Source organism: Hemiscyllium ocellatum, chromosome 10, assembly GCF_020745735.1.
Source record: "Hemiscyllium ocellatum isolate sHemOce1 chromosome 10, sHemOce1.pat.X.cur, whole genome shotgun sequence".
Lineage (NCBI taxonomy): Eukaryota > Metazoa > Chordata > Chondrichthyes > Orectolobiformes > Hemiscylliidae > Hemiscyllium > Hemiscyllium ocellatum.
In genome coordinates this window covers 100,641,634-100,667,783 of record NC_083410.1, presented here as the reverse complement: position 1 = coordinate 100,667,783, position 26,150 = coordinate 100,641,634, and the positions used below count along the sequence as shown (strand labels likewise).

At 42.8% G+C, this 26,150-nt stretch overlaps 1 long non-coding RNA gene across 1 annotated transcript; it reads right to left on the bottom strand.

Annotated features, from left to right (window-relative positions):
• Window positions 1–3,481: 3,481 nt before the first annotated feature.
• Window positions 3,482–24,255, bottom strand: LOC132819514 (uncharacterized). The gene is made up of 3 exons (XR_009645095.1): window positions 24,209–24,255; window positions 15,141–15,294; window positions 3,482–3,519 (listed from the first exon to the last, which is right to left on the bottom strand). It is a non-coding gene; the product is annotated as an uncharacterized LOC132819514 (long non-coding RNA).
• Window positions 24,256–26,150: the final 1,895 nt, after the last annotated feature.

Genomic DNA, 26,150 nt, shown 5'->3' with positions numbered 1-26,150 from the left:
TTACATGTTGTAGGTAGACTTACAATGCCCTTAGGTAGAGAATTCCAAGATTTTGACCCAGTGACACTGAAGGGACAGTAAGTTATTTCCAAGACAGGATTATGAGTGGCTTGGAGGCGAATTTGCAGATGTGGTTTTCCCATGTGTCCGTTTCTATCGTCCCTCTAGGTGGAAGTGGGACGTAGGCTTGGAAGGTGCTGTCTAGGGATCTTTGATGTACTTCTTGTAGATTGTAGATTGACTGATGCTACTGTGAGTCAGTGAAGGAGAATGTGAATATCTTTCCACAGATCCGACAGAGTCTATGGAGAAAATTTCACTTTGTGATAAAAGGGCTTTGAGTTTTAAAAAGAAAAGATAGAAATAACAAATTTTCTGTCCAATTAGCCATCAGAAAACCTTTATTTTAGGCAATTATTATCTAAGTGGAGAGAAACATCAATATTCTTGAGGGCAGAGGGATTTGGGTGTTCTCGCATTTTTAAACAAAATTCATGTATGGGATGACAGCATTGACAGCTCGGCCAGCATTTATTGCCCATCTCCAGTTGTTCGGAGGACAGTTAAGTGTCAAACACATTGCTGTAGATCTAGAGGTATATTTAGGCCAGACCCGGTAATGATAGCTGTTTCCTTCCCTAAAGGACATTAGTGAACCAGATGAGTTTTTCCAACAATTGACAATGGATTTATGGTCCGATGAATCATAGAAAGCTAGTCTGCAGGAACATCAGGTAACAAGGAAGGCAAAGCCAATTTTGGCATTCATTGCTCAAGGAATGGAGGATAATGCAGAGCAGTGTTGTTACAATTATATAAAGCTTTAGTGAGATTGCACCTGGAATAGTGCATCGGCATGCATTTGTGTTCCCTTACTTGGGGCTGAATGTAATTGCATTTGAGGCAGCCCACAGAAGGTTCACTAGCTTAATTCCAGAGATGAAAAGTAGGGAGAGTTTGAGTAGTTTAGACCTTTACTCACTGGAGTTGAGAAAGGTGTGAGACCATCAAGTTGAGCAATGTAAGTTGTTGAAGGGGATTGACAAAGGAGATCTGGAGCAGATGTTTCCCCTTGTGGGGCAATCTAGAATAGGAGGTCATAGTTTTAGGATAAGGGTATCAGATTTAAAACAGTTGAGGAGGAATTATTTTTCACAAATTTGTGTGAATCCAGGGAATTGATTACCCCAGAGCACTGGGATGACACAACTCTGACTAAAATGAAGGAGGAGATAGACTGGTTTTTAATCAGTAATGGGTTGAAGGGTGATGGAGTGTGGGCAGGAAAGTGGAGCTGAGGCCAAGATGAGATCAGCCAAAATCGTATTAAATGGCGGAGCAGGACAGAGAGGCTAAACTACCTTCCACTGCTCCTAACTCTTATGATCTTTTGACATTTTGGTTGACTGTTCTTTCTTTCAATTATATTTGGCTTAATATTGGTCCTCACTGATGTTTTTAATCATTTGACAACCCCATTTACTGCTTTCATTTTCAGCTCTCTTCCCTTTTCATTTGAAGGATGCTAGTCTCGATTGCTTTGTTAGATTCTCTGCCTCATTCAAACCAACCCTGGTAACGTTTTGGTTCACCCGTCAGCCTGGACTGAGCCCCACATGCCCCTTCCCACCCATCCCAGTCCACAATTCTACCAGCATTCCCTTCCATCTCTTCCCATTCCAATCCAAGCCAGTCCTGCCCAATAGTTAGAAGCAAGGCAGCTCTCCCCTCCTTACTGGTCTCCTTTGTGTCCATTTCTCCCCTGATCTGAAACCTCCCGCCACTAGGGGTCAGATGCGGTGGAGGCAGTGATGACAAGAGAGAGCACCAGAGGACTTTTTACTGGGTCGTCTACAATAACCAAGGAATCTTTATTTGGAAAAAGAAGATAAAGTTCCGACCACCCCCGACATGTGTCCCATTTTCCAGGTGTGTGATGGAGGGGAAATTGGTCGTCTGTGCATGGCAGAGGACATTTCAGGACACCCGTTCCCATGCTAAGTGCTTCATATGACCTCACCATCACATTTTTATCAAAGAGGATTTAACAGACGTGGTGGTATCAGGCACGACACGTGGGGGCAATTTTCCTTCGATGAGGGAAGAGTCCCCTGTGCCACTCTCTGGCCCATCTCCGTGCTTGCCCTTGAGTCTGCTTTCCAGAACACGTCTTCTTTGGGCACAGCCTGTACCACCCACTTGGAGGGAGAGGAGGGCAGAAATCTGACTGTGAGCCAACCAATGTGTCGTCAAATGGCTCTGGAAAGACAGCCCCTTTCTTTTTTAAAGCGAGCCGCAGGACACAGAGCATTGAATATCTATAGGATCCCTACAGTGCAGAAAGAGGCCATTCACCCCAACATTGACCCTCTGAAAACTATCCCACCCAGATCTGCCATCTCTACAAGAGCCATGGCCAATCCACCTAACCTGTACAGCTTTGGACTGTGGGAGGAAACCGGAGCACCTACTGGAAGCTGTGCAGACATAGGGAGCACATACAAACTCCACACAGACAGTCACCCGAGGCTGGAATTGAACCTGGGTCCCTGGTGCTGTTGAGGCAGCAGTGCTAACCACTGAGCCACCAAACATTGGTGTTGCCCCCCTTTCCAAAACAAGACTGTAGTATCATCCCTGCAACTTTCAGTTGCCAAGTAGTATGTACACAAATTAGCTCCAATTAATACTCATAAATAGCCGAATATTCTTGCCAATTATTCACTGTCAATTACCCCAAATTAAGGAAGGAAATTATGAAGATTTTCTCATTTGAGAAGCCGAGTCCATTATGCCACCATTTCCAAACTATCTGTTCCATAAAACCAGAAATTGAATTTGAAATTTGCATTCCATGTTAGCTATTTACCTGGCACCCTCCCCCAGCATCATCCCCACTCCCTCCCAGAAAAGCGTGTCCAAATCACAAGACAGCAGTGCATTTTAAACTCACATGGAGTGATGGCACTGATTCCTTTTACAAAATCTTCATCAGCCAACACCAGCTCCATGCTAATGATTTCGTGGATCCATCGAACTGTCTCAAAACTTTCAGGTAGATACTTTCTACACCAGAAAATTAGCTTAAAATAAGGCAAGACCTGGAAATCATTGGCATTTCCAGCTACAGGCTGTGATTCTTGTGAACTCAAGATGAAAGAAAAAATTGGAACATCCTCTTTATTTATTTTGAAACAGCTTTGATAGTGACATTTAACAATGGGTGAATCTAGCAAGCATTGAAAGTTGCAGACACTCCAGTCAAAAGGAAACTTTTGCCAGTCGATGTATGCTCTGTCATTTTTTTTTCAGCCATCTGTTAATGCCTCAAAGTTAAACAGGTGGCACCATTTAAAATGGTGAAAATTACAGGCTGAATTGCAGAATGTCCAAATATTTGTGCGGATTAGAGAGATCATTCACTCTGCGAGTCTTCTAGGGATAACATCTGTCATCTGCCTGACTTCAACACCTCGGTGTTCTGTTATCATCAACCCTTCGGAGCTCTGTCCTTCAAACCTGATATTAAAACACAAGAGGTGTTGGTAGGTGTTGACCTCATAAAATAGAATTTGATTCTATTATTAATGCCAGCAGCACTGCCCTGTCCTCTGGGGAGACTTCTATATTAAACCTATCATGAGCATTCTTGGTAGTGATTGAATAAGACCGACATGCAGAATTTACTGACTTTCATGCACCCCAGCATGGTATTGTGGCACAACCCCTCATGAACAATTGCCCCCTGATATTATCTATGTACAACATGGGTGCCAGTACAGTAAAGGCAAAATACTGTGGAATCTCTCTCTCTCGCTCACACACACACACACACACACACACACACACACACACAATGACTTCTGGAGAAACTTAGCAAGTCTGGCTGTATCTGTGGAAAGAGAAACAAAATTTTGAGTTTGGTATGATTCTTCATCAGAACCAGTACCACAGGTATTAGTACAATCCCCAAGCTGAACACTTCAACTCCCCCTCCCACTCCACCAAGGACATGCAGGTCCTGGGCCTCCTCCATCGCCAAACCCTAACCACCCAATGCCTGGAGGGAGAACACCCTCATCTTCCGCCTTGGGACCCTCCGCACAGGATCAATGTGGATTTCACCAATTTCCCTATTTCCCTTCCCACCACCTTATCCTAGTCCTAACTTTCCAACTCTGCACCGCTGTCATGACTTGTCCTATCTGTCCATCTTCCTTCCCATCTATCCACTCCATCCTCCTCTCTATCACTTTCACTCCCACCTCTACCCATTCCCAGCTATCTTCCCTGCAGCCACCCCCCCACCCCCCCTCCCATTTATCTCTCAGCCCCCTTGGCCCACAAGCCTAATTCCTGATGGAGGGCTTATGCCCGAAACATCGATTGTCCTGCTCCTCGGGTGCTGCCTGACCAGCTGTGCTTTTCCAGCACCGCACTGTTTGTATTAATACAATAGTTTCTATTAATTTGTGCGGGAGCTTTCCCACCAAAACTGCCTGTCCAAGATCCTGTGAATCAACTAGGAAGACAGATGCACTAATACCAGTGTCCCCGACCAAGCCAACATCCCCAGCATCGAAGCACGAATGGCTGTGAGGGGGCTGGGCACACCGTCCCCATGACCCACATGAAACTCCCCAGGCAGGTGCTCGGCTCCCAACTCCAAAATGGCAGGTGAGCCCCAGGTGGATATAGTGTTTCAGGGATCCCTCAAGGCCTCACTAGTGAAGTGCTGCACTCCTACAGACACCTGGGAATCATTGGCCCAAGACCATCCCAAAGTAAAGGAGGAGCATCTGGGAAGGCATCGAACGCCTCAAGACTGGCCTTCAGGGAAAATGTAAGGGGGAAACAGCGCAAGGAGCATGCTCCCACATCAATGCCCCGCCCACCCTCTTTCTACCTTCTGCCCTGAGCGTAACAAAGCCTGCGGTGGCCCTTTTGGTCTGGACAACCAGCTATGGACTCACCCTGAGAGTGGAAGAGAGTCAACCTCATCTGTGAGGGATTGCCAATGATGACGATTGATTATGACTTGGAAAGTAATCTAGCACAAAGCCTGATGTCATGTCGCTCAAACTCTACTGTTCTAATTGCAAAAAAGTTGCTGAAATCAGATGTAGCAACATGTGAGAGTGAATAAAAAGGTCAAACAACAGAAAGCCATATTTCAACTTGATAAGATGGCTAAATCATTGGCAGAGTTGACTACCAGAGAGTCAGATTACAAACATTCAACGCACTCAATAAACACCAGTCTATGTGGCAATTGGGATTTGCACGGACCACTTGTCACTTCGATTGTATGTGGTGGAACTGAACACTCAGACGTACTGCCACAACTGTAGGCACAAATATTAATATGGAGAAACTGTTCCTCAAGGGCAGATTTCTGATGAAAAAGAGTTGAATGCAGTACCTGCACAGAACACACTTCAACCGACAGACCCAGAGCTCCCACAGCAATCTGACAACAGAAATGAAACAATAGTGACACCAACAGCAACAACAAATGGCATAGGAACCACACCCCCCCCCCCGGGGAAATAAGGTCTTGCAGATAAACAGTCAATGGCAACAATATGCATATGTACCGATTCGAGATTGGCATGATTTAAGGACTGTGTACGAAATGCATATCTGTGGACTGACGAGAAGAATAAAGATATTGTCACGATTGCTGGGTCAACATCTTGGAATTCACATGAACTGAAAACATCTTACCATCATCTTTTCAAGGCAACTAGGGATGGACTTTAAATATTGGCCTAGCCAGTGATCCCACATCCCATGAGTGAGTGAGTGGTTATGTGAGTTAATGAGTTCATTTTTATGCTTGGATTGAAAGTAGTAATCAAGTACAATTGTACCTCCCAAGTCTGCGATAGCCATGTGACCACTGCCAAGAGACGCATACACTTTTAGGCATCTTATGTCAACAAACACCCCCTCCCTCAACCAACCTTGATGTGTTGCACATTTAAAACACAGTCCATCCTAATTTTTATATTTCACTGGAAACTTCTTCCATCTTTCCTCTTTTCCATTTTTCCTGAATCCAAATTTATATTTACAGTCTTCACTTCATCTGCTTCCTGTAGTAATGAGATTCTCACCACAATTTGGGTTTCTTCTGAAGCCCTTTTGAGCTATGGATCTGGGAACAACCAACACACAATAATATCCAAACGATAATCGGCAGTGTTTTATAGGCAGTGTTTACCCATGGGGCATTAAACTGAGGTTGACTCTGCTGCATCTTCTGTTGATCCTGTGATCACAGTGTTTAATGCAAACTAACAACAGCAGTATCTGGATGATATCATATCGGACTGCATTATCCTGTTAATCAAACAAACAACTTGTTCTGAGGAAGGATCACTGGACCTGAAATGTTAACTGCTTTCTCTACATAGATGTTGCCAAACCTGCTGAGCTTTTCCAGCACCTTCTGTTTTTGTTTCTGATTCCCAGCATCTGCAGCTCTTTCAGGTTGTAAACTGCTTGTTAGATTTACCTTTTGTCAGAAAATGGATTGTGATCTTTAAGTGATGGAACATGCTATGATATCACACAATTTACATTGTGGGAAACTGAGAAAACAGTCTTCATCTAGCCATGGTTTGGACAATCACAGAATAAAGTCTCCTTCACTCTCAGCATCTTCAACCATTCTTGCAAAGTTAATTCCTCTGAATTAAATCATGTCTTGGACAGATATACATATTTTTCTCAGTCCTCTTGATCATTATTACTTTTATTATTATTTTTAAATCGGTAAGACAGCTGGCAGAGATGCAGTGATGAGGACATAAAGATAAATTCTGGTTACAAAAATCTTTTAGTATTTTTCGGAGGGAGCGAAGACCTGTGTCAAAGTCTGTTTTCTGAAGTAAGAAAGAAGAAGTCAATCAATGTTAGATTTATTCATGGAGTGAAACATTAACAGTGTATGACTCCCAACTCTAATATCTACCATTTGTGTCAGTAACAATCTCTTTATCTGTGTTCAAATTGTCATTCAACGCTCCCCATCTGTATTTCCTTCATCTCAATTTATACAATTTACAAAATTTTGGAGGTTGCTGAGTGGGATGTTTGATTGGTCCCATAACAAATAAGGAGCTGGTTAGCGACTACAGATCATAGAATTGCTATGTGTGGAAGCAGACTATTTGGCCCATCAAATTCAAACCAACCATCTCACCCAGACCCATCCCATGCCTGTAACCCTATATTTCCCATGGCTAAAGCATCTACCCTGCCCATGTTTGGCTTGTAGAAGGAAATCCATGCCGACATGGGGAGAATATGCAAACTTCACACAGACACAGTCGCCTGAGGCTGGAATTGAAGCCAGGTTCCTGGCGCTGTGAGGCAGTAGCGCTAACCACTAAGCCACCATGCCACCCTCATGATAGTTGAAGGTGGACCTTGAGCTAAGCTGGGTGAGGCCATTCCAGGATTTGCGAAGAAAATGGGGTCAGTCAGAAAAAGATTCCCCAGAATACTTTCCTTGCAATTTAAAAATAAAGTTGATCAAATGGATGTTGCTGGCAAGGCTTGTGTTTTTTGTCTGCTCCTAACTGACCCTGAGTAGTTTGCGAGATCATTTCAGACAGTGGTTAGAGAGTTAACTATATCACTGTGAATCTGGAATCACCTGCCATCCAGACCAGGCAGGGATAGAAGATTTTGTTCCTTCATTGGGCCATTCATGAACGGAATGGGTTTTGATGACTACCAGTGGTCACCATTCCTGTGACAGTCTTTCCAATCCAGATTTGTATTCATTCATGAAACTTGTGGATTAATGGAATTTAAATTCCACTCACTCTCAGGGTGGAATTTGAACTTGAGCCCCCAAAGTGTAAGCCTGCGTGTGAAGAGCACTAGTTCAATAGCTTTAGCGTGACACCCTCATTATAGAATCCCTACAGTGTGGAAGCAGGCCATTCAAGTCCACATCATCCCTCCAAATAGCATCCCACCCACAGCCACCTCCACCTAACCTATCCCCATAACCCTGCATTTCCCACAGCTAATTAACCTTGCCTGAACACTATGGGCTATGAGGCACGGCCAATTTATCCAACCTTTGGACATTCCGCCCTTTTTATTTTTGTTTCTCATTTCTACCAGGATATTGGGTGGAGTGAAGAGTGTGAAAATTGAGTCATAATGGGATCTAGCTGAATGAACTTCGCAATCTTCTCCAGTCTCTCACTGCTTCCAGAATTGTGTGTGACTCTTAACAAAGAGGCTTCTATAGAATTATGAAGAGTTCCTGGCAGAAGCAGCTTCCTCCAATGGTAAAGTCATTTCATTCTCTCAATTTGGAATCCTAGTGCCGGAGGAAAGAATGAGTGAGTGGAACTGAAAAATTCATTTTTAAAATGCTGAGAAAGTAGCAGTTAGAGTATCAGATTGTGCAAAGAGCCTTTATTTTAACTCGCTGAGCAAAGAAGGAGGGGATAAAATGTCGAGCTGGAAAAACACAGCATCGGAGGAACAGGAAAGTTGAGTTTCAGCTCAGTCCTGAGGAAGGGTCCCGAGCCAAAACGTTGACTTGCCTGCTCCTCCAATGCTGTCTGACCTGCTGTGTTTTTCCAGCCCCCACATTTTATTGACTCTGACTTCCACCATCTGCAATCCTCACTATCTCCAAGCAGAGCAAGCAGATGGCATTCTTCGAGGTCAGGGATTTCTGCCGTAATGAAAGTGTGACACTACTATCGTTCACTTTCCTCTCACCAAAATTATTGCAAGATCTTTCAGTAATACATTTCTCCCTTTCAAGCTTTGCTCCTGTTGGATGTGAGTAGCATTCACACATGCTTGCTTCCTCATGAGATAGCATCGTTTGTCCTTATTCAAAAATGTCCAGCCTTCTGCACACCAAATGCAGACACACTGCTTTTCCTCTTTTGGGCAAACTAGCTACCAACTTCTATGGTGGACTATATTTCTGAAAGTTACCATTTTTAAATTATCTCAGAACATAGTGCAATCGCACTGGCACATCGCTACAGTACAGCAGTATGCCACATCGACAAAAAAGGATTCAGTTTGCCACTTTGAGCTTTCTTATATTAGATTAGATTAGATTACTTACAGTGTGGAAACAGGCCCTTCAGCCCAACAAGTCCACACCGACCCGCCGAAGCGCAATCCACCCATATCCCTAAATGTACCCCTTACCTAACACTACAGACAATTTAGCATGGCCAATTCACCTGGCCCGCACGTCTTTGGACAGTGGGAGGAAACCGGAGCACCCGGAGAAAACCCACGCAGACACGGGGAGAACGTGCAAACTCCACACAGTCAGTCGCCTGAGGCGGGAATTGAACACGGGTCTCTGGCGCTGTGAGGCAGCAGTGCTAACCACCGTGCCACCGTGCCGCCCACTTATATGTTGACCTCAACCACCCAGAGGGGCAAGGGTTACAGTTAAATTGGAACACCACCAACTGCTGATTCCCCTGCAAGCCATACACCAACCTGACTTGAAGCTATGTCACTGTTCCTTCCCTGCCATGTGGTTAAAAAGTAGAAATACCCTTTGTCACTGCACTGTGGGTGTTAGTTAAAACCACAGAGAGAAAAGCGATTCAAGGAGGCAGCTCACCACCACCGTCTTGTGGACAATTAGCGTGGGCAACAAATGCTGACCTTGTTGGTGACACTCACATCCCAGGAATGAATAAAAAGACGTGATGTTTATGAGGTCATCCCGGCACGTTTGACCCATCTCGTCTACACCAACTCACTGTTGACCAGCCCCACAATCTATCGTCCTAACCTGATCACATTTATTTCTGTTGAGAGTGTGTTGCTGGAAAAGCACAGCAGGTCAGGCAGCATCCGAGGAGCAGGAGAATCGACGTTTCGGGTCAGAGCCCTTCATCAGGAATGAGGTTGGGAACCTCGGAGGGTGGAGAAATAAATGGGAGGGGGGCTGGGGCTGGGGAGAAGGTGGCTGAGTGTACAATAGGTGGATGGAGGTGGGGGTAAAGGTGATAGGTCGGAGAGGAGGGTGGAGCAGATAGGTGGGAAGGAAGATGAGGGTGGTCATGAGGGTGGTGCTGAGCTGGAAGGTTGGAACTGGAGTGAGGTGGGGGGAGGGGAAATGAGGAAACTGGTGAAGTCCACATGCAATAGGTGGATGGAAGTGGGGTTAAAGTTGTGCTGTAGGCGGATGGAGGTTATTTCTGGTTAACAGTAGATGGTGGCCCTTTCCATCTACCTCCCATGAGCTATATGCACTTTGAAAGCTTAAAATAGCAGAGCAGAGGGTGAAAATAGTGGGCCCAGTCCTTACTGACAGGTCCATGATGGGATAGCATGGTCAGTCTCAAAGTAAGGTGTATGTTCACCCAAATGCTAGTTCCAGGAAACAGAACTGTGAGGAAATGGATAGAACAAACATACTAAATTAAAGGGAGGCTTTCCCTCCAAGAAATCTCCCTGGTATCTGCCAAAATGTAACCATTTCTTCAGATCAGTTGTTTGTCATTCACACGTGTCAGGGAATGATGGAGAAACTAGCTGTTCGGGGCTGCAACATAAATCTCACCTAACTTGCAATAAATTATTTACACAGGGAAGAAAAATGCAATTAAAGGTCACATGTCCACATTCATTCTTGTTGTTTACCTGTTAGCGTGTAAGCTGCTTAATGTTATTTTGCCAGCGTGAAAAGCAAAGATACAATTATATTAGCATAGTGACACAAACAGAAAAGCAAAAAAAAAGGTGTTTAAATAAAAATTTAAGCACTGTTTGCAAAGTGCAAATTGTCATAACGAAAGGCAGGGGAAGCATCTAGAAAACACGCTGTTTAACTTGGTATTTTGAGATCTCGGAATATATCCAGATCAGGATGTCATATATCCAGAGTTACACTACATTTTTATGCAGGATCTGGGAGTTTTTAATTTGAGAAAAGCAATTAAAAGCTCCTGTAAATGCTGTCGCGCTAATGGTTCGTGATCACATTTGAGCCCCATAGCAAATTACTTCTAATCCACTTTGTCTGTGTCTGGTTACCTGTGGGAAATAATATCAATCTTTTCACTTTGCTGGCAAACTGTTCATAGGACTTTTCCAATATATATTAATCCCTTCATTCATCTCTGTCAACTGAAGACAAAAATAATTTGAGGAAGTGTAAATAGGAGAGCATACAAAAAAGGAGTTCAGCGTTATCAAACAGAAGAAAGCAGATGCTCCTATGACAATGCCTATTTATATTACAGGAAGTCAGCTAATATCGCTTCAGCGTCTTGGCATAACAAACATAAGAGTAATATTCCAATATGAATATTTAACCAGCTACTCAAATCATTACAATGAGGTACGTGCAGCATGATTACATTATTTGTCATTATAAAACTGCAGTTGAATTGTAATAACTCTTCCAACTTATCGGGACCCTCTGGATGCTGTGCAAAAGAAAAACACAGGGGGAAAGATATACAGACAAAGGGTATCAAAATGGCCCTCCTGCAACAAAGAAAGACATGCCGTGCTGTTTGAAGTCACCTTTTCATTTCTCTACTTCCCTTTCAGGGCGTTGGTATCACTGGCAAGGCTGCTGTTTTTTTTTCTTAGCTTACAGGATGTAGGCATCACTGGCTGTCCTTTGGGGATGCCCTTCAGAAGATGGTTGGCAGCTGCCTTTTCAAAACCATTGCAGCCCATTTGGTGTTGTAAGCCCTTGTAGTGTAATTAGGGAGAAAGTTCCAGGACTTTGATCCAGTAACACTGAAGGAACGGTAATATATTTCCAAGGGTGGTGAGTGGCTTAAAGGGGAACTTGTAGATAGAGTCATAGAGATGTACAGCATGGAAATAGACCCTTAGGTCCAACCTGTCCATGCCGACCAGATATCCCAACCCAATCTAGTCCCACCTGCCAGCACCTGGCCCATATCCCTCCAAACCCTTCCTATTCATATACCCATCCAAATGCCTCTTAAATGTTGCAATTGTAACAGCCTCCACCACATCCTCAAGCAGCTCATTCCATACATGTACCACTCTCTGCGTGAAAAGGTTGCCCCTTAGGTCTCTTTTATATCTTTCCCCTCTCACCCTAAACCTATGCCCTCTGGTTCTGGACTCCCCGACCCCAGGGAAAAGACTTTGTCTATTTATCCTATCCATGCCACTCATAATTTTGCAAACCTCTATAACGTCACCCCTCAGCCTCTGACGCTCCAAGGAAAACAGCCCCAGCCTGTTCAGCCTTTCCCTATAGCTCAAATCCCCCAACCCTGGCAACATCCTAGTAAATCTTTTCTGAACCCTTTCAAGTTTCACAACATCTTTCCGATAGGAAGGAGACCAGAATTGCATGCAATATTCCAACAGTGGCCTAACCAATGTCCTGTACAGCTGCAACATGACCTCCCAACTCCTGTACTCAGTACTCTGACCAATAAAGGAAAACATACCAAATGCCTTCTTCACTATCCTATCTACCTGTGACTCCACTTTCAAGGAACAATGAACCTGCACTCTAAGGTCTCTTTGTTCAGCAACACTCCCTCGGACCTTACCATTAAGTATATACATCCTGCTAAGATTTGCTTTCCCAAAATCCAGCACCTCGCATTTATCTGAATTAAACTCCATCTGCCACTTCTCAGCCCATTGGCCCATCTGGTCAAGATCCTGTTGTAATCTGAGGTAACCCTCTTCGCTGTCCACTACGCCTTCAATTTTGGTGTCATCTGCAAACTTACTAACTGTACCTCTTATGCTCGCATCCAAACCATTTATGTAAATGACAAAATGTGTTTGTTGTTTTTGTCCTTCTAGATGGTAAAGGTCATGGGTTTGGAAGATACTAAGTACCCTTAGTGAATTTCTGCTGAGCATCTTGTAGATAGTATACATTGCTGCTACTGAGTGAGAGGGAGGTGAATGTTTATGGATGTGATGCAAATCAAGGGGCTGCTTTGTCCTGGATGGTGTCAAGTTTCTAGGGAAGCAGGGAGTATTCCCTTGCATTCCTGACTTGTCCATTGTAGATGGCGGACAGGTTTTGTGGAGTCAAGAGGTGAGTTACTCACTGTTTCTGACCTGCTCTTGTAGCAAACATATTCATAAGGCTGGTTCTGTCATAATTTACGGTCAATGGATATTAATAGTGAGTTTCAGCAATGGTACTGCCATTAAATGTCAAGGTGCTGGTTGAATTCTGTCTTATTGAAGTTGACCATTGCTTTGCAGTTGTGTGGGATGCATGTTATTTGGCAAGTGTCAGTCCAAACCTGGGTTTGTCCAAGCCTTGCCATATTTGGACATGGACTGCTTCAGTATGAGAAGTCAAGAATGATGCTGAACATTGTGCAATAATCAGCAAACACTTCATTTGTAATGGAAGGAATGGCATTGATGAAGCATATGAAGAGGATTGGGCCCACGTCACTACTCTAAGAAACTTCTGCAGGGATGTCCTGGAGCTGCGATGACTGACCACCAACAATCACAATGATCTCCTGATGTGCCAGGTATGGCTCTGTTCAGTGGAGAGTTTTTTTTCCCTTAACTCCCATTGATTCCAGATTTGATAGGGCTTCCTGAGTCCATTGCTCCTGATGTGGAGATAGGATGTCAACGTGCGGAATGCGTCAGGGGACATCTTTGAGACACAGGCACCAAACAACCCCATTGCTCTTTGGCCAATCACTTGAACTCCCCCTCCCACTTGCCAAGGATATGCAAGTCCTGGGCCTCTTGCATCACCAAATCATACCACCCGATGCCTGGAGGAGGAATGCCTTATCTTCCACCTTGGAACCCTCCAACCACATGATCAATGTTGGTTTTACTACATTCCCCATCTCCCCTCCCTCCACCTCATTCCATGTTCAACCATCCAACTTGGAACCACCCTCTTGACCTGTCCTACCTGCCCATTTTCCTTCCCACCTATCTGCTCCATCCTCCGCTCCAACCTATCGCCATCATCTCCCACCTCCATCTAACTATTGCACTCCCAACTACCTTTCCCCCACCCCCACCCCCACCCTCCCATTTATCTCTCAGCCACCTTTCCTTGCAGCCTCTCCCCATTCCTGATGAAGGGCTTATGTCAAAAACGTTGACTCTCCTGTTCCTCAGGTGCTGTCTGACCTGTTGTGCTTTTCCACTTTTCAACTCTGAAATCCAGCACCTGCAGTCCTCACTTTCTCTCCTAGGGCTCATTGATGCTACACTTGGTTAAATCAAAGTTCAAAATTACACAATACCAGGTTATCGTCCAACAGGTTTATTTGGAAGCACTAGCTTTCGGAGCGCTGCTCCTTCATCAGGTGGTCGCGGAGTATAAGATCGTAGGACACAAAATTTAGAGCAGAAGTTTACAGTGTGATGTAACTGAAATTTTATATTGAAAAAGACCTGGATTGTTTGTCTCTCATCTTTTAGAATGTCCATGTTGGTTTCAATTCTTTCATATTTAAATCTCAGAACTTTTTTTAAAGTTACATTCTCAAGTGAACTTTAACAATAGGTGCCATGTCAGCCCAGATAATGCATTGAAGGTGTGAGGTGCCCTGTATGAGGCTGTCTGTGCCCCAATGTTCAGACTGATTCTAATCTAAAAAAGGGAGTTACAAAATTGTATGTGGATGCATGCAGTTTTTGAGCAAAATAAAATGTAATTATGCAAGTACAAATTCATCCCACAAACTTATATGTGTGTGTGCATGTGGGTGTGGGTGTGCGTGTGCAGGGTGAGAATGGTTTGAGTGTCTGCGAGAGAGTGTGTGTATGTGTATATGTGTGACTGTGAATGTAAATGGGTATAAGTCTGTGAGAGGATGCGTGTGGGAGTGTGGGAGTTCATGTGTGAGCGTATGAAAGACAACTTATGTATGAAAGAGGTTCTACATGAGTCTATGGCTCTATAGAAGTGTGTGTGTATATATATATATATGTGTTTATATATATATATATATATATATATATATATATATAGTGGGGTTACATAGTGTGACATGAACCCAAGGTCCCAGTTTCCCAGTTGAGGCTCTCCCTATGGGTACCGAACGTGGCTATCAGCCTCTGCTCTGTTACTTTGCGTTGTTGCCTGAACTGAAGTCCGCCTTGAGGGTGGTCACCTGAAGGTCCAAGGTCAAATTTCCCAGACAACTGAAGTGTTGTCTGATTGGGAAGGAGCACTCCTGTCTGTTGATTGTTTTTCGGTGTCCATTTATCCATTGCCGTAGAGTCTGCTCCGTCTCACAAATGTACCATTCCTCAGGGCATCTCTGCCTGCAGCGGATGAGATAGACAACAGTCAGAAGTGCTGAGTACAGAATCTTACATGGATTCGTGCAGTTTTTGAGCAAAATAAATGTAATTCTGCAAGTACAAATTCACCCCACAAACGTACAGGTGAGACAGACACAAGCTACAACCGACAGGGTACCTTCATTGTCCAGTACTTCCCAGGAGCTGAAAAACTACACCATGTTCTTCGCAGCCTGCAACACATTATCGATGAAGATGAGCACCTCACCAAGATCTTCCCCACACCTCCATTTCTCGCCTTTAACAACTATCAAACCTCAACCTGATCATTGTTCGCAGCAAGCTGCCCAGCTCTCAGGACAACTCCATACAACCCTGTCACAGCAGGCGCTGCAGGACGTGTCAGAATGTCAATACAGATACCACCATTACACGTGGGGACACCTCCCACCATGTACGTGGCAGGTTCCTATACCTTGATGTATATTGGCAAATTGGAGAAAAGAACTGTTAGGTTTTCCTATCTTTATTGCTCTGTAGCAAGGAAGACTTGGATTTATATAGCACCATTTCATCACGACTGGATATCTCAAAGCACTTGACAGCCAGCAAGCCAGCTTTTTGAAGGGTTGTAATGTATGAATCATGGCAACCAATTTTCACACAGTGTGCCTCTACTAACAGAAATGAGGTCAAGATCAGATAATCAGTATTATGGGATGGTGGTTGAGGGATGAATATTGACCGTGGATAACTCCATTGCTCTTCTTCAAAACCAATGTCATGCCATTTACATCTATCTCAGAGAGAGCAAATAAAGCACCAACTGAATGCTTCATTTGAAAGATGATGCCCCTGACAGTACAGCCCTCTCTCAGACAGGAGTGGGAGTGTGAACCTGTCATTTTCCAACACAAGGCATAGTGCTACTAATGGAGCCATCGGGGATACCTATTCAGGGAATATTGATTATCATAAGAAACATGTAAAGAGTAACGTACATGACACATATACAAGAGTCAACAGGAGACAAAATTAAATTGGTTCGGAAAATGAGAGGAAAACTGTGGAAAAACAATCTTCCATCACTTGCAGGAAAGGTAGCATATCCTAAATTGGTCATTCAGCACATTTCCTGAGGCAGTGGTCTAGTGATATTATCACTGGGCTGTTAATCCAGAGGCTGGAGCAATGTTCGGGGGACCTGAGTTCAAATCATACCACGATGGAGTTTGAATTCAATGGAAAATCTGGAATTAAGAGTCTAATGATGATTATTAATCCATTAATGATTGTTGGGGAAAAGCCATCTGGTTTACTAATGTCCTTTAGGGAAGGAAACTGCTATCCTTATCTGGTCTGGCATACCAGACCCACAGCAATGTGGTTGACTCTTGATTGTCCTCTGAGCAATTATTGCTGGTCCGGTCAGCAATGCTGTCATCCCATGAATGAGTTAAAAAAACCCTTCAATTAAATCAAGATCTGCTCTGCATTGACTTTTCAGAAAAAACATTCTTCATGGGATGCAGGCATCACTAGCTAGGTCAGTGTTTATTGGCCAGCACTAGTTGCCCAGAGGGCAGTTAAGACTCACATATAGGTCAGATCAGGTAAGAAAGGCAGATTTCCTTCCCGAGAGGATGTTAGTGAACCAGATGGGCTTTTACAATGTGTGCAGATAGCTAATTAAATGGAATCATTTCTAGCGCTGTACATCCACTAATAGAAAATGCACAAGGCAGTTTTATAACAGTTAAACAAGTGGTATTATTTCTCCCTAAACAGAAGTCGCAGGTTGACTGCTTGCTCTGTCATTGTTGAAGTTGCATTCCTACTCCTCTTGTTCCCATTTCTCTTCCTATCCACAGGCTGGGCTTGAACCTACCAATGTCAAGATTAGAGTGGTACTGGAAAAGCACAAGCAGGTCATGCAGCATCCGAGGAACAGGAAAACCGACGTTTCGGGCAGAAGCCCTTCATCGGGAAGGGCTACAAATGACTGTTCAGGTGTCAGTTCCAAACAGCACTGTTATTATATGGGCAGTGACATTTTTGGTCCTGGCTGCTTTTGTTCCATAGCTTTGCAGTGGCTAAGTTAAAAAAAATCACACAAGACCAGGTTATAGTCCGACAGGTTTAATTGGAAGCACTAGCTTTCGGAGCGCTGCTCCTTCAGCAGGTGGTTGTGGAGGACACAATTGTAAGGCACAGAATTTATAGCAAAAGTTTAAAGTGTGATGTAACTGAAATTATACATTGAATAATATCTTACTTGTTTGTTGTGACTTTCATCTGTTAGAATACTATGACAGTTTCACTTCTTTCATGTGTTAATCACAAAACCTTTTTTTAAAAGTTGCATTCTCAGGTTAACTATAACAACTGGTGTTAGCTAGACAATATGTTGAAGGTGTTAGTCCCCTGTGTTCTTTGTCTTTGTCATAATGTTTAGACTAATTGTACACTAAAAAAGTGAGATAACAGAGTCTTACATGAATTCATGCAGTTTTTGAGCAAAGTACAATGTAACTCTGCAAGTCTGCATTAATTTTATATTATCTTATGATGTAGAGATAAGCTGTACCAACTGAACCAAGTACCGATCATGTGTTTGCAGTGGCTGGTCTCATGCACAATTGCTGCGCCCCTAGTGACAGTGCTGATAAATGCAGCCTTGAAAATGGGAGTTATTCATCATGTTTCAGCAATAATTAATATTTGCCTGAGTTGGAAGATGGCATTCAGACAAAGTGTCACTACAAGAAAATTGTTTCTACCTTTTGTTTGCACAGCCAGTCAAACATTGCCCATTCCATGCTCTGGATAAAAGTTCTGTTCTTTGGAATGAGTGCGACTTAGGAAGAGTGAAAAAGGACACCTCGTTTTTGGAAACGGGAAACACTCAAGGAACGGAGAAAAAGACAGAAGACTGAAGAGAGAGGAGATCTCCCCTGGAAGAATACAGGAAATGTTTTATTTAAATTAGATTAAGTAAATCAACCCACTGCTGACATGTTCATTAATTTTATATTATCTTATTATGGAGAGATCAGCTGTACCAGTTGAACCAAGTATGGATCATGTGTTTGTCTCCCGGTGGAATGAAACCACTTAAGGATTTAAACCATTTGATCTCGTGCTAACATATTGCACATTCTAAAGTGATTGAAGAAATATGTGGAGATCTGTTATGGATTACTAGGGTGTTTCAGTTTCACCCCCAGGTCATATAGAGCACAAGAAGTTATGGAGCACTGTGTGAGCCAACTGTCATTAATGAGCCTCAGACCACATAAAAGAAGGATTGAACCTGATTAGTGGCAAGTCCAAATTTGTTACAGAAAGCTTTCACATAGAATGCACACAAAGCTAACAGACAAGTCAACTGTACCTTTCAGAAACCAAGCTGGCAATTATTTATCACTTAGATTTTGATAGACACTGGCAAAATAAATTGCGAATCTGCCACTTATTGTGTTGGTTTAATGCTGTCCAATTTGTACGCTATTGAGTTGCGGGTCTTACAACACCAACATTTGAGAAGGGTGAGGAAGAACAGCGAGTTCTGGGAGCAATGGTAAGAAGGAAGACAGTGAAGGAGAGTCATTGAAGTGCAAACCTGCCCACTTCTCTTGCTAAGCCATGTCGCCATACCCATCCACAGCCCTTTTGCTCTGGTCCCATCAGCTCAAACTAACACCCCATCTCATCTTGTTCAAACTCAATCATAGAATGTGATATCACTGGCTGTGCCACCATTTATTGACCACCCCTTGAGAAAATGGTGGTGAACTGCCCTCAACTGCACTCCTTGGGGTATAATTAGATCCATAATGCCAGTTGGAAGGGCATTCCAAGATTCTGACCCAGTGACACTGAAGGAATGGCAAGATATTTCCAAGTTGGGAAGTGATTTGAAGGGGAACTTGCAAGGCTCCCATGGACCTACCGCTCCTGTCTTTCTAGATAGATTTGGATGGTGATGTTGAAGATGGTTGCTTGAATTTCTGAAATTACTTGATTCCTCATTCCCACATGCTAGCTTTCCTACACATAGAGGAAGGAAGATAGTTTAGTGTAGGATTTGGCACAAGGAGAGTCACAGAAGGCAAAGTTGCGGGGTGGGTGCGGTAGGAAATGAGTTTTCCTTCGCAATGACAGCTGGGAAGATTGCTCGTGGCTTTGAAATTCTCAATCCTCCCAAATCACATGATCAAAACATTGTGATGAGAGAGAGCTAGAGTTGGGTGGAATTGGTTGAGTGTTTTGGTTGTGGTGTTCAGCTCAAGTTACACTGGCTAATTTCGAGTTCAACCAGATATTGACCGAGGCGACATTTCCTGGGTAGATATGAAGATAGTGGCCATGTATCTGACCCACATCTCTGACAGCGAACCCAATGTCAGAGGGTATTGCAGAGTGTTCACATCAACCCAGCAAATGATTAGACTCCAGAAGAAATTTCATTGTGTGAGAAAAGTCGCATTTAATTTCAGACATTAATTCTGCTTCTCTTTTCATGGATGTTGACAGAGTTGCTGAGTATTTCCAGCACATTCTATTTTTATTTCCAATTTCCACAGTTTGTAGCATTCTGCCAATATTTTCCATTTCCAAGCAGACTGCTCAAACCTTATAGAATCTGAACTGACTCTGGAAGCTGCCTGGATTTGTACATTACTCTCACCCACCACCCCTCCCCCGGCCCTAGTGACAATCCACACAATTCTACACATTATGACATAATAATTAAAATACAAGCAGAATTTCAATGACTTGCCCTTTTTCACGTGCACTAACAGATATATCTCCCTTCCTTTGTTTTATCAATTGCTTCACTCTTGTCCTGTCCTCTCTTTAATTATATACTTTTTTTGTTTATGCCATTCATACTGATGCATAAGGACAATGTTAGCTGAGATTTATTTTGCTACTGAGCCTCTTTATTTTCCACCGTTTATTTGCAAAACATTGAGGTTATAAGAAACTAGAGCAGGAGTAAGCCATTCAATCCCTTAAACCTGCTCCTTCATGCAAATAGATCAAGGCTGATCCAATTGTGGCCTCAAATTCCAATCACTACAGATTGAATAGGCTAGAATTGTACACCTTGGAGCAGAGAGGCTGACAGGGGATCTAAGGTTAACAAGGATGTTGCCAGGACTTCAGTATTTGAGCTATAGTGAGAGAGTGAATTAGCTGGGGTTCTTTTCCTTGGAGCATCAGAGGCTGAGGGATGATCTTATAGAGGTTTACAAAATTATGAGAGGTACAGATAGGGTGCGTCACTGAGGTCTTTTTCCCGGGGTAAGTGGGACCTAGAGAGCATAACTGTCAGATGAGAGGGGAAAGATTTAAAAGGGATATTAGGGCCAATTTTTTCACACACAAGGTGGTGCGGGTATGGAATGAGTTGCCAGAGGAAGTGGTGAAGGCTGGTACAATTTTAGCATTTAAAAAGCATCAGGCTGGGTAAATGAATAGGAAAGGTTTAGAGGGATATGGGTCAAATGCTGGCAAATGGGGCCAGATTGCTTTAGAATATCTGATTGGTTGGACCAAAGGTTACTGTGCTGTACAAATCTATCAGTCATAGACTACATTTTTCTGTCTATCCAGCACAACTCTTGATTCCCTTGTTGTCCAAAACTCTCTGTAATATGGCCTTGGGATCATTCACTGACCCAACATTCACAAACCTAACATTCACTAACTTAACATCCACTGACCCAACATTCACTGACCCAACAGCCACTGACCCAGCATCCACTGACCCAGCATCCACTGACCCAACATCCACTGACCCAACATCCACTGACCCAGCATCCACTGACCCAACATCCACTGACCCAGCATCCACTGACCCAACATCACTGACCCAACAGCCACTGACCCAGCATCCACTGACCCAACATCCACTGACCCAACATCCACTGACCCAACATTCACTGACCCAACAGCCACTGACCCAGCATCCACTGACCCAACATCCACTGACCCAACATTCACTGACCCAACAGCCACTGACCCAGCATCCACTGACCCAGCATCCACTGACCCAACATCCACTGACCCACCAGCCACTGACTCAATAGCCAATGACCCACCAGCCACTGACCCAACAGCCACTGACCCAATGTTCACTGACCCACCAGCCACTGACCCAACAGCCACTGACCCAATGTTCACTGACCCACCAGCCACTGACCCAACAGCCACTGATGAAACTTCAATTGACCTAACATTCATTGACCCAACATCCACTAACTTTTAACATCCCTAACTTTACATCGACTGACCCAACATCGACTGACCCAACATTCACTGACGCAATATCCACTGACCCGACATCCCCCGACTCGACATCAACTGACCCAAATTTCACTAACTCAACATTCACTCACTCAACATCCACTGACGTGACATCAACTGACCCAACATTCACTGACCCAACATTCACTGACCCAACATCCACTGACCCAACATCCACTGACCCAACATTCACTGACCCAACATCCACTGACCCAACATCCACTGACCCAACATTCACTGACCCAACATCCATTGCAGAATTCCATAACCTGATTTTATAAAAGTCTATCCCCATCTTAATTTTAAATTGGAGGACTCTTTATTTTGAAACTGCCCTCTTCCTGATTATGAGAAACATCCTCCCAAATTCCACACAGGCAAGTGTTTATTAACCTTTGGTAAATCTTTCAGAAGCACTATACAATCAAAAAGTATCAATTCACCTCTCATTACTTCATACAGAAATTGACCACTGATTTAAGGACTAACCCGGGCCCAACAGCATAGTGACAACTTAACTAACAGGCAACGTTAACAATAGTAAAACAAAATTACATTTATGTATCTCTTTTTACACCAACCTAATGTCTCAGAAAGCTTTACAGCCAATGAAATATTTTTGTCATGTCATCACTATTGTAATGTAGGAATCATTACAACCAATTTCCACTTAGCAAGCTCCTATCTACAGCAACATATTAATGGCCAGGTACGCCATGCTTTAGTTACGTTGATGGAAGGAAGACACCCATGATAACTCCCCTTTGAAACAATGCCATTAGATAATCTGAAGATATTATCCAAAAGAGTCCACACCTCTGGCATTTCCTCACTGTTCCCAAATTTCACAGGATCATAGCAACTCATACTTGGGAAATGGTAGGGTGCTGGGTGGTTGATAAATTTACTCTGATTGCTTGAGGCATTGCCATGAAAAGCAACCAGGAACGATAGGCATCCACACTGCCTGAAAATTCAACAAGGATGCAAAGCTAGAATGAGTGATATTTTTCTACAGAGAACAGGTTCTTGTGCATGTATTTAACAACTTCCAGCTCAAATGATTCTGTGAAATATGTAGTTAGTGCAACAATGAGTATGTTCTGGATTGTTTCGCAAATATTGCCCAACAGTGGAATTTCATTTAAGAATGGACATTTTGTTTCATGCTTTAGAATTTACAAAGGCACACTTGTTGATTCCTGTGAAAGAGTGTTTGTTCCAGATGGAGTGATTGGGTAAACATATGTTGAAGAGCGCTGAGCTAACTGATTATCAAATGGCTCCACAGAGTAGATTGTGAGACGACGTTTTCCCTGGCTGGGGTGTCAATAAACTAGGAATCAGTTTTAGGCCATTTAGGACTGAGTTATGAAGATCATTTTTCACTTGAAAGACTGTGAGTCTTTGGCATGCTCGAACCAGAGAGCAATGGGTATTTATTTATGATAGATGACTGGATACTGATGGACTTGAGGGAAATGGGGCAGTATCTTTTCTAATTGTAAGGTGAAATGCTTGGGTGCTCTGTCTAAGTTTTCTTTAAGTGGACAGTAACAGATACTCAATAACTTACAAGGTTCATCTCAAGTACAACAATATGCAAATTGCTGCACATCCCCAAGATCAGGTTAGAGGGCACATTAATGTATGGATTGCGAGGAAAGTTTGCGTTAAGGTAGAAAATTAGCTACAATTATATTGTCGAGCAGATCAGACTTAAAGAGATGAATGACTTGGTCCTGATCCTTTTTGTGAAGTGATACCAGGGTGTCCAATGAAGAAACTATAAATGCAGATAGCATTGACTCCCTGAAAAAAGGATAGAAGTCACATGACACCAGATTACATTCCAACAGGTTAATTTGAAATTACAAGATTTTGTCAGGTGACAAAGGAGCAGCGCTTTGAAATTTTGTGATTTCAAATAAACCTGTTGGTCTGTAAACTGGTGCTGGTTGACTTCTCTTTGTCCACCCCAGTCCAACACTGGCATCTCCAGATCAGGAAAAGAGGGAGTTGGCAGAAGACTACCTCAGAATAATTAAGACATTTATGGCCCACTCCACCAACATGCCAACATCTTTTTAAAGTCCTACATTGTCCTTCTCAAAATTTACAAATCTCCCAACTTATGTGTCATCTGCAAACTTTGAAATGATCACCATGATGCAAATCAGATATATGGAAAAGAGAGGGTTTCAATACTGATCTCTTGAGAACTTCATTACAATTTCCCTTCTGGCCCAAGAAAAGCATTAGCAAATACTCTGTTTCCCATCTCACAGCCAACTTTATATCCATGTTATTACAATCCCTTTTATTCCAGGATCTGTAACTTTTCTCATAAGTCTGTTTTGTGGCACTGTATCAAATATTTTTTGGAAGCCCATGTACATCACATCAGCCATCTTGTTATTGTTCGTTAACTCTTCATTTGTTAACTCTGAAATCTCTAGCATGTTAGATAAACATGATTTGCCCTTACCGAGCCCATGCTTACTCCTCTGAATTGACCTACATTTTTCCACAAGGTTGTTACTTCTATCCAGAATAACCGTATCTTGAAGTTCCCTCGCCCTGAGGGTCAAGCTGATTGATCTGCAATAGTTGGACTTACCTTGAGGACCCTTTCCTGAACAAGAGTGTAATGTTTGCACCATAAACAAAAATTGCTGGAGAAGCTCAGCAGGTCTAGCAGCATCTGTGGAGAGAAATCAGAGATAACGTTTCGGGTCTTCCTCAGAATATTTGCAATTCTCTAGTCCTCCAGTACCACTTCCCGAATCCAAGGTCATTTCCCCACATGAGCAGAGGGTAGGTCTCATCACCTCAAGTGATCTTCAATTCAATTGTCTCCACTGAAATCCAAGTGTGAACGCATCCAAGATTCCGTCTTTAAAATGTATCACCTTCAGCCATGTGTCCCTGACTTCATTTCAGTGGAACTGCTCTTCCTTTAAGAATCATAAACTCTGCAGCTACTGGCTTGACAAACTGTTAGTTTTCGATTGACATTTAGGAATAGAATATATCAGCAACCCTCCCCTCCTCCCCACAATTTCACTTCTGCATTGCACTAGCTTCATCACTACTCAAATCTGCACTGCAGTCTTTTATTTCTTTCTTGTATTTAAGGCAATTTTAGAAATGTGTTTTGTCTTGTCGGAAAGTATATTCTAAATCAAAAATAAATTAGTTCTGCTTTCCTAGTGTTTAATATTGTATCTATAGATCTATACAGCAAAGTGTACTCACAGAAATTGTTTGTTTAAGAATGAGATACTTTTTCTTTGTCTGAATTCTCTGTTGTCCACTCGGTCTTCCATTAGTTTTCCAAGTACCTGCCATAAAGAGATTAAAGTTTCTTTAGTGGCTACCAGTGCAAGCATGATGTACGTTTAATGTAAAATAGCAAAGTCATTGTGTTTCCTGATGCAGAAATGCTTATGTTATCTCCCTAAGAAATTCGATATGGTTATTGTGATGTTCAAGAGTCAAAATATATTTAGTGCAGCTAAATATTGTGGACAAAACCACATCCTTCAGTTTTCATAGTGTCTGTGACAATATTAAACAGGTAGTTTACAACAGGAAAGCATGGTTCTTCTATAGGTTTATGGTTTGAGGTTAGATGGAGTATGAGACCTTTGTAATTTCAGTTCAGACATGTTATGGACCAGACCAGGCCCCCTCAAAATATTTAAGAAGATAGCCTAGAGCCTAACTTTTTCTTATTTCAATAATGTGAAGTGCTTGTTTCAGATATAACTACTTGACAGATATCAAACTACTTGACATTAAGCAAAACAATTTATTTAAACACTATAGTTAAAACACAAACAAAAGAAAGAAGAATTTAGAATAACTTAACTATTGGAAAACTTAACTAAATAATAAATACAGTACTTATTACTAATTAACTGTACTAATATAGTAACATCCCATAAACACCACTTGGCAAATAGGAAAATTCAGACACAGATTCTTACATGCAGTCCTCCAATTCACGAGTCAACAAGATCAAGAGAAAATTCAGGGAGAGTAGCAGCTAGCCAACACCCACTGAACAACCACCTCTTTTGAGACCCATAAAAAAAAGACAAGAAAGGCTGATCTGAGAGAAGTGGCTGCGCCCAGGCTGCTTCCATTGTTACAACTTGAAAAATTGTCTCACAAATTGTTCACTTTCTTAGAGATAGCTCTCCTCCTCTGCCTTACAACAGCGCTTCATAAAAAAAGGACACAATAACCTCTTAAGGGGGCAGCACCATCAAACATATCATTATTCAGTGATGATGTCATGAGTATATCTCTTGAAGGTACATTGACATACTGACTATGAGACGTAACACAACATTTCCTTCAAACACCAACCCCTCCAAAGTTTGTGCGAAGATTTGTAGCTCGGGTGCTTGTTGTAGTGGTTCTTCCAGCTCGGCGAACAGAACCACTACACCAACCCCTCCATTTCCTACCTGACAAAGAAGATTTCAGCCTAATAAAGATGGCAATATTAAGGGTGTGATGCCCCAAAAATGTGAAGGTTGACAGCAAAGGTC